The sequence below is a fragment of the Suricata suricatta genome, chromosome 15 (assembly GCF_006229205.1).
Source record: "Suricata suricatta isolate VVHF042 chromosome 15, meerkat_22Aug2017_6uvM2_HiC, whole genome shotgun sequence".
Classification (NCBI taxonomy): Eukaryota; Metazoa; Chordata; class Mammalia; order Carnivora; family Herpestidae; genus Suricata; species Suricata suricatta.
In genome coordinates this window covers 36,424,862-36,433,480 of record NC_043714.1, presented here as the reverse complement: position 1 = coordinate 36,433,480, position 8,619 = coordinate 36,424,862, and positions in this window count along the sequence as shown.

Genomic DNA, 8,619 nt, shown 5'->3' with positions numbered 1-8,619 from the left:
TTGTGACTCCCTTTCTCTGCCCTTTCCCCAGTCACTCTCTGTCTATGTCTCTGTCTCTCTCTCTCATCTCTACCTCTCAAAAAATAAATAAACAGTAATTTAAAAAAATAAACCCATTCCTAATTCCCCAAGTATCTATCTTCTAGAACCAAGGTTTCTCCAACTTTAATATGCCAAGGTAAAAAAAGAAAAAGAAGAAGAAGAAGAAGAAGAAGAAGAAGAAGAAGAAGAAGAAGAAGAAGAAGCAGCAGCAGCAGGAAGCAAAGCAGAAGAGGCTCTTATTTTTTTAAGTTTATTTATTTATTTTTGAGAGAGAGAAAGAGCATGAGTGTGTGTGGGGGGGGGGGGGAGGTGGTTGAGAGAAAGAGGGATGGAGAGGATCCCAAGCAGGCTCCATGCTGTCAATGCAGAGCCTGATGCAGGGCCCAAACCCACAAACCCATGAAACCATGACCTGATCCGAAACCAAGAGTCAGACACTTAGTCGACTGAGCCACCCATGCACCCTAAGAGACTCTTAACGATAGGATAGAGAACAAACTGAAGGTTGATGGAGGGAGGTGGCTGGAGGTGGGCTAAATGAGTGATGGGTATTAAGGAGGGTACTTGTTATGATGAGCACTGGGGGTTGTATGTAAATGATGAATCACTGAATTCTATACCTGAAACCAATATTACACTATACGTTAACTAACTAGAATTATTTACAAATTTGGAGAAAAAAGGTAAAAAAAAAAAAAACCCCACAACCCCACAAACTTTTATATGCATTTGATCCACCTGGCATTAGTGAAAATGCAGATTCAGATCCAGTGGGTCAGGGCGGGGGTCTGGGGGAGGCTGAGATTCTGCATTTCTTTTCTTTTCTTTTTTAATATAGTTTATTGTCAAATTGGTTTCCATATAACACCCAGTGCTCTTGCCCACGAGTGCCCTCCTCCATGACCAGCACCCCCCTTCTTCTCTCCCCCTCCCCCTTCAGCCCTCAGTTCATTTCCAGTATTCAAGAGTCTCTCATGATTTGCCTCCCTCCCTCTCCTAACAAGCTTCCAGGTGATGCTGTTGCTACTCCTCAGGGCCACTTTGAGCAGCAGGGTTCTAGACAAGTAGTTCTTAAACTGTATCAGAAACTCCTAGGAATGTTTAAAATGCAGCCTTCTGGGTTCTTAGGTCCCTCCTACAAAGTCTGATCGGTAGTTCTAGTTTAAGGCCCAGAAATCTGAATTCACTAAGCCTTATAGAAGATTTTGAAATAGATTATTTGGGAAGCACACCACACAAAGCACTGTTATACAGACTTTTTCCAAAGAGGACATCCAGATGGCCAACAGACACAGGAAAAGATGCTCAACATCACTCATCATCAGGGAAATACAAATCAAAACCACGTTGAGATACCACCTCATACTTGTCAGAATGGCTAAATTCAAAAACACAAGCAACAACAAGTGTTGGCGAGGATGTGGAGAAAAAGGAACCTATGTATACTGTTGTGGGAACGCAAACTGGTGCAGCCACTGTAGGAAATAGTATGGAGGTTCGCCAAAAAGTTAAAAATAGAGCTACTCTATAATCCAGTTATTACACTACTAGGTATTTGCCCCCAAAATAAAAAAAACACTAATTCAAAGGGAAACATGCACCCCTATATTTATAACAGCAATATCTACAATAGCCAAATTATGGAAGCAGCCCAACTCTCTATCAATAAGCAAATGGGTAAGCAAGATGTGGTATATATATATGTAGATATATATATACACTGGACTATTACTCAGCCATAAGAAAGAATGAAACCTTGCCATTTGTAAAGACATGAATGAACCTAGAGGGCATGATGCTAACTGAAGTAAGTTGGTTAGAGAAGGACAAATAGCATATGATTTCCCTTATATGTGGAATTTAAGAAACAGCATAAAGAAACAAAGGACAAAATAGAGAGAGAGTGAGAGACAAAACAAGGAACAGACTCTAAACTGTAGAGAACAAACTGATGGTTACCAGAGAAGAGGTAGGCATGGGAATGGGGGATAAGTGGTGGGGATCACTTGATGTGACAGGAGTGACTTGTGGTGATAAGCACTGGGTGTTGCATGAGAGTGATGAACCCCTAAAACTAAGGTAATACTGTACATTAACTGTACTGGAATTAAAGTGAAAACTTAATTAGAAAAGCACTGTTACAGATCTTTGCCTCATTCATTATCATCTCTTTTGTCAGTGTTTTGACTTTTCCTTTCCCTAAGGAGTTTCTATAAAATGCATGCTCCTTATTTGTTTATAAAGACTTATATAGCACTTACAGTGTACCTGGCACTATCCTCCATGCTTCACATCTATCAACTCACTTATTGCGCACACAAAGTCCATCTTTAACTTGCAGAAGATGTAAAGAGAGGTCCAGTTGCTTCCTTAAGAGCCCCCAAGCCAGGAGCCGGTAGAGTCGGAATTCAAACTTAGGTAGAGTGGCTCCAGAATCCTTCCACCCAACTCTTAGTCCATTTTGCCTTCCATTCCTGATGTCTTCACAACTTCTTGAAAACAGCGCAGCCCAACAAATTCCGTTTGTGCAACTTCTTCCAGGACCCTCTTTGTTCTTCTTTAGACACTTGTTTTACAAGTATGCAAACCTGTTGAGTTCTGTTAGCTTTGAGAGCAACTGGTCTGGAGCTCATGTTAATATCTCAGCATAATCAGTTGAAAAATGGAAAAACATATTTCACGTATTGCTGTGTCTACTTAATGTCAAATAAGTAATTTCAATTCAGCAAGCTCCTAGGATGCATTCATTATGAGTGAAGCTGTGTGCTAAGTGCTGGGACAAATGCAAAGAAGGGGGTGACTGGGTGGCTCAGTAGATTAAGTGTCCCAGTTCAGCTCAGGTCATGATCTCATGGTTTGTGTGTTCAAGGCCCACATTAAGCTCTGTGCTGACAGCTCAGAGCCTAGACCCTGCTTCGGCTTCTGTGTCTCCCTCTCTCTCTGCCCCTCCCCCGCTCATGCTCTGTCTCTGTCTCTCTCTCTCTCTCTCTTTCTCTCAAAAATAAATAAACATTAAAAAAATTTTTAACTAAAAAAAGAATGCAAAGAGAAGTAAGACATTATCTTTGCCTTCAAGAAACCTGTAATATTGTTAGATAAATTTTTGTATAAAAATTTGGTATTTGGAAGACTGTCTTTAGTTTATATGGTGGCTTAGTTGGTTGAGCATCTGACTCTTGATTTCGGCTCAGGTCATGGTCTCACTATCGTGGGATTGAGTTCTGTGACAGGCTGTGTGCTGAGCATGGAGCCTGCCTAAGATTGCCATCTCTCTCTCCCTCTGTCCCTCCCCCACTCACTCTCTTTCTCTCTCTCTCTCTTTCTCTCTCTCTCTCAAAAAAAATGTCATATTTACAAATAATGCTGTGGGAGTGAGGGGAAAAGTGCGAGGACAAGCACAGATGGAAGGAAGCAAGACTGTGTTTGAGGAATGAGGTAGGTACCCGGAATGCTTGCAGCAGAGGCTGGTATTGAGGAGGAGAAGCATGTGGTGGTTGTGCTTGAGAAGGCTCCATCCATGGTTTGGGACCAGATGTAAGAAGGTCTAACCAGTGTGGAGTTCATTATGTAGAGAACGTGTGAGCCATGTCATTTGTTTTTCTAGAGGAGTGGTTGATAGAGTGAGAATTGTGCTTAAGGAACTTTTTGTTTGTTTGTTCCTTTGTTTTTCTTTTATTTGTCTTTCTAGAGGAAAGACATGTGCTTATTCATGTGCTTGAGTGGACGTTCACAGAAAAAATGCCCCTCTAGGGGGCAGTTCGAATTTGGGTCTTGTATGCCATCTTAATAGAAGGGGAGGGGGAGAAGGGCACTTAAGGGGAAACAATGACCTTTAGGGAAGATAAATGGACCCTTCTGAGGAGAGATGGGAGATAGGATAGCTTTGTGACAATGTCTGTTAAGTAATTTATTTTCCTGGTGCCAGCTTCTTGTCTGAAGTGATAGAAGTCCATCTTGCCTGATTTTGAAACTCCCAGGGAGGGGATTTGTAGCAGATGAGTTCTTTCGATGACTCTGCTTTAAGCCAGATAGGGAGAGTTCAGAAAAACCAAAACCAGAAAAACCAAATATCCAGTGGTGTAATCTGGATCCCTTCATTTCCAGAGAACACTGTGCTCTGGAAGGGAAGGTAATTGTGGACAAGCCATTTGATGTTGTGGCTTAGAAAGCAAGGAGCTTGTTCTTGAAGGGAATATCATATTTATGGGAAATCTGTATTTCTTCAAATTTTCTCACGTAACATATAATTAAATTAATCATACAATTCAATAAATTTAATACATTTCATGATACATAATTAACTAATTAATGAAATTCTCACAGTACCCCAACAGGTAAATCCTAATATTTCTGTTTCACAAGTAAGTAAACTAAGGATGATATCGCTTACTTACATGACTTGCCCAAGATAACACAGCCAGTAGGTATGAAAGGCTAGATTCAAATCTGGATCTGTCTGTGATTTTTTTAAAACACATATATTGAGAATATATTAAGTAAACAAAGAAGGAAAAAAAGAACTTGTTTGTATACACCTTGGAATATACTAACCTGTTGATGAAAAAGATCCTCTTGATGGAAAAGAAAGAACATGTGCAGAGAAAGATTTAAAAATATTTATAGAGATGCTTGGGTGACTCAGTTGATTAAGCATCTGACTTCAGCTCAGGTCATGATCTCACTGGTCCTGAGTTCAAGCCCTGCTCCAAGCCTGGAGCCTGTTTCAGATTCTGTGTCTCCCTCTTTCTCTCTAGCCCTCCCCTACTCCATCTCTCTCTCTCTCTCTCTCTCTCTCTCTCTCTCTCTGTCTCTCAAAAATAAATAATAACGTTCAAAATACTTTAATATTCATAGGATTTATGTGAGAAAGTTAAGACATGAGTGACTTTTCCCCCCTCTTTATGTGACCTTAGTAATTTAGACAATTATCTGGGTAAGTCATATTAAATACCTATTCATTTCAAATGACAGGTGCTCTGGGGCTGAAGATTTAAACATTTTAAAATCTTCACTTTGAATACATAGAGTGTCTATAAACTCAAAGAAACTCTTAATGTGAGGCCATTGTAAAGGTTTTATTGTCCTATTCTCCACAGAATGTTATTAAAAACTGAATGTTTTTTTCCAGATGAAATGAATGTGATAGATGCTCTCAAAAACTGTTATTTATTCACACGTTTGGTTTTACAGTTATTTGCATCTTGCTAAGCTTCCAATTGTGTCACTTCTAGCACCTTATACTATTATTTAAGGGAAAAAAGAGGCAGTGAGGGAACGCGTAGAGAAGCTCTTGAAATAAGATGCTATTGTCTTATTACAGTTATTATTTAACAACTATTAAGCCAATTCTGAGCCCTGGAAAAGAAGAGAGGAAGGAAACAATTTTTTGTCTATGATGAGGGAGCAGTTCCACAAAGGAGCCTGTGTCTTACTCATCTTCACAGCCCCAACCTTTGCCATTGACCAGAGCACATTCTAAGTGATCAGAATCATGGCTAATGGATACAGAGGGAGAAATCAAGCTCTCAAATAGCTAGAGAACTTCCCATCCCCACAGCTAGCAAGGGACAGAGTCACAGTTCAAACCCTAGTCTTCAGTTTTTACTCCCATTTTCATTTCCACCCCACTATGCCACTTATTTGGGCCCATCTATCCACTTATCCCCCTGACAAATCCCAAATGGTTGTCTTCAGTGGACCAAACCTACACTGGACACCACTAGGAACAGAGAGATGAGAGTCATGGTCCTGTCTTCCTGGAATTTATAATGTCAATGAGGAAAACAGATACTAAATAAATAACTATGACACAATATGATTTGTGGTGTAATTGAATTATATCATCATCATCATCATCATCATCATCGCTAGCACTATAAAAATGCTTACTGTTCAAAGTGTTTTTTGAGCCAGATTTTATTTAAATTTCCACTTTTAGCACTACAGATACTGTTATTAGTCCCATTTTACAGATAAGGAGCTTTGTCAAGGTTTGTAAATGCAGCAAGTGCAGTTGACTATAGAGTTTATGCATTTTGTCTGGCTGATTCAAATGTAAGATGGGGTTGCTTCTGCTTGCATTCACAGCTCTCCGTCATTGACTAGACACAATATATAAACCACTGGTGCTCAAATTGCTACACATTAGAATTGCCTGAAAAGCTTTAAAAAATCCCAATTCTCGGGTGACAAATCACAGTTCTGGGGTTGGGATCCAGGCATCAGTATATTTAAGATTTCCAGGTGATTCTAATCAACAGTAAAGTTGAGAGCCACAGTTATAAAATGTTACACTAATGTAAGATTTTTTCCCCTCTGTCCCAATCTTTCCCAAGAGCTCAGTTTCTAAAAGGTCAGGATCAGAAGACATGTGGACACCCAATTTCAGTTAACCCAGCTGTCCTTTTTGCATCTCACATGGGCTTGGTTCAGTGTTCTTTGAGCAGGTCTCTGATCAAGCAGTTATTATTACTAGTCACAAGGTGGGCACTTCAAACTTGGCTAAGGGGTTGGTTAGAGAAAATGGTCAGGTTTCGTCAGAATGCCAAAGGCACAAGGGAAAAGGAAACTCACTCCAACATGTGGACCCTGGATCAGATCAGGGGAGCCTGCTGGAGGGAATGAATTGAGTGTTTATGGTGACCTCTGCCACCAGCAGTCAGTGGAAGAAGGCTGGTCAACAAGGCTGGAAGAAGTGCTTTTGATTGTTTTTAAAAGAAGAGGTAAAAGCAAAAGAAATCAGTTATGTGTAGAGCAAAAAAGCAAGGAATTTGGAATTAGATCATGATTAGTAGTTAAGGACTGCCATGTCTTAGCTTTATGACTTTAAGCATTTTCTTTTTGACCTCTCTCATTTTAGAATAAGATTAGTACGGAAATAATGCTTTCCTAATAAAATGGTGGTGAGCACCAAATGATACAGAAAGTGGCTTGTGCATATTAACACTTAAAAATAGTTAGAAGTAGATGTTTCTAATGTTGTTACAGTTCTTGCAATAACAACTCTATGATTTTCTCTGATCTTTACTCACACATTCAAATCGTGAACTCCATGCCCAGCACAAAAAGGCATGTGACTAATAGTCTTCTGAGCCAAATTCAAATTTTTTAAAAGTTTATTTATTTATTTTTGAGAGAGAGAAAGAGAGACTTATTAGCTCATCTCATTTCTTTGAGTCAGGCTCAAAGGTCACTGGACTTCCCGGTGATTGATTGACCTTTGATCAGGTGAGCACTTCTGGCCCAATCAGCCACATTCAGGAAGAAGGATTTTATTTAATTTTGTTAGCTTATTTTTGAGAGAGGGAGACAAACAGAGAGACAGAGCACGAGCAGAGAAGGAGCAGAGAGAGATGGAGAAACAGAATCCAAAGCAGGTTCCAGGCTCTGAGCTGTCAGCACAGAGCCTGATGTGTGGCTTGAACCCATAAGCTCTAAGATCCTGACCTGAGCTGAAGTCAGACACGTAGCTGACTGAGCCACCCAGGTGCCCCAGGAAGAGGGACTTTATAAAGTCCAATACTGCCGTTTAGCCAGCAGGGCCTTTGTTAGGGACAGCTTCCCTTTGAAAAAGACGTGAGTGAGGAAGGAATTATGACAAACACATTGAGCACTTTCCCAAGCAATTTCCCAAATTACATAGAAATTTAATTTGAATTCTGACCCCTGAGGTTTACGCACAGGACTTTTCATTACATCAAAGTTTTCTCTGAAGGTAAAATAATAATGAGTTATGGGACACTGGGTGGCTCAGTCAGTTAAGCGTCCAACTCTTGATTTCTGCTCAGGTCATGACCTCACAGTTCATGGGATTGAGCCTGCATGGCCTTCAGGGCTGAAGGGGTGGAGCCTGCTTGGGATTCTCTCTCTCCCTCTCTCACTCCGCTCCTTTCTCTCCCTCCCTCTCTCTTTCTCTCTCTCTCTCTCAAAATCAATAAACTTTAAAAAAATGAGTTACCCTTTGGTCATGTAAGTCATTTCCCTCCCCTTCTACCCATACCCACATGCACATGCTCTTATACACCCACACAAATACATTCTCTCTCTTTCCTTCTTCTTCCTTTTTTCTCTCTCCACACACACACACACACACACACACACACACACACACTCAAGGCCACATGTTAAAACTGTTCATGCCTGAAGTCCCACAGTCTCTAGCATGATACAACCGTGTAGATTTGTAACTTAAAGATTCTATAGCTTTCCTCTTAGGGCCAAAGGGTCAGGCAGTAGGTTTAATAAACTCATCTCCACTGATAACTAATGGAGGAGATGAGGGCTCATTAATATTTGTCACAGGAGCAATTTCCCTCTAGAAAATCCCCTGAATTGTAGTGTTACTCAGCGCATTAGTGGTTCTCCTTATACACATTTCAAATCACATAGAAAGAGATGGAAAACTTAACTGTGGCCCTCATGGACACCTGTGACAGCAGTCTGAATTTGGGTGTGTCACCAACCCTTGATCATCTAAACTAGAAAAATGGTCATCCACTTTTTCTACATGTAGCTCCAATACTCGCCCCAAATTTGGTAAGGTCATTAACATTTTATTCCTTAAACATGAAAAGAAAG